The following is a 1,520-nucleotide window of genomic DNA, read 5'->3' as shown; positions in this document are numbered from 1 at the left end:
TGAAATGTGTATGATTGGTTAGATGAAATTTTTCTTAGGTTTGTGGATTACATAGACTGATAAAGGTATTTTCATTTGTCAAACTAAGTATGTGAAGGAATTGCTTAAGAAATTTGGACTTGAGAATTCAAAACATGTCGGTACTCCTATAATAAATAGTTTCAAATTGTCAAAGGATGATGAATCTTCTAAAGTGAATCCAAGTAGATACAAATCAATGATTGGTGGATTGATGTACTTAATTCAAACTAGACCTAATATAATGAGTGTTGTTTTTATTGCTTCTAGATTTCAATCAGATCCTAGAGAAATTCATGATATTGTTGTCAAGAGGATATTCAGATATTTAGTAGGTACAACAGACCTTGGGTTATGGTATCCAAAGAATGATGATTTCACACTATGTGCCTATACAGACTTTGATTGGGCAGGAGATGTGGATGATAGGAACAACACCACTAGCGGTGCATTATTTATTGGAAAGAAGTTGGTTTCATGGATTAGTAAGAAACAATCATGTACTTCATTATCTACTGTTGAAGCAAAATATGTAGTTGCTACTACCAACTATATTCATATTTTATGGATGAAACAAATGTTGAAAGATTTAAGGATAAGTTACGACGAGCCTAGTGTTATTCACTATGATAATAGTGCTTCTATTGATATGTCAAAGAATCTGATATTTCATTCTAAATCAAAACACATTTCTATAAGGTATAATTTCTTGAAAGAAAAGGTTGAAGCAAAGGAAGTCAGATTGGTTTATGTGCCTACTAAGCAGTAGATTGTAGATATTCTAACAAAACCATTGCCTAAAGATACTTTTGAATATCTTAGAGATCCGTTGGGGGTTACCAACCCTCCGGAAGAGACTTAGAGATGCAGGAATGCATCAATCTGATAAGATTATCAGATATTTTATTTGATCCAGGTTGATGAGATGATTCTACTACTCAGGGGGTGTAGTCAGAAGTTTGGTTCAATATTTTTGGTTTGGTATCCATCCTTTGCCATTGATGTCAAAGGGGGAGAGATGGTATTCATGTGAAAATCAATCATATCTTTGGGGGAAATTGTTGGCATTCCTTGGCACTTGGATGTTTTTCAAATTCAGTGCTGCCATCAATGCCAAAGGGGGAGATTGTTGGCAATATGATGGATTTGGTAAGTGTTGTCATTGATGTCAACACTGTATCCTAGTTGGATATGGTTCTGCTATCTTGATTGGACCTATCCCAGTTTGTCTTGGTGTTTATCTTGGTTTTGGCTTCGATTCAAATTTGGTATGATTTGGATGCAGTTTTGGATGCAGTTTTGGATGCTTATTCTAGATGGTTATATGCTTGCCATTTTCTATTGGTTCATGTTTTGGTCCTTCGGTAACTATCTCTTATTTTTCGCGGTTGGTATTTCCTAGTACCGGTTAGCTTTACTAGTAAGTGATATTTGATGTTTTGATCAGGCGACTTTGGTCAGGCTTATGGAATTAGTTTCTATCATGCTAAAGGTGGTTCTTG

This window comes from Cryptomeria japonica, chromosome 7, assembly GCF_030272615.1.
Source record: "Cryptomeria japonica chromosome 7, Sugi_1.0, whole genome shotgun sequence".
NCBI classification, from domain to species: Eukaryota; Viridiplantae; Streptophyta; class Pinopsida; order Cupressales; family Cupressaceae; genus Cryptomeria; species Cryptomeria japonica.
The sequence above is the reverse complement of the archived record's forward strand: the minus strand, read 5'-3'. Positions refer to the sequence as shown.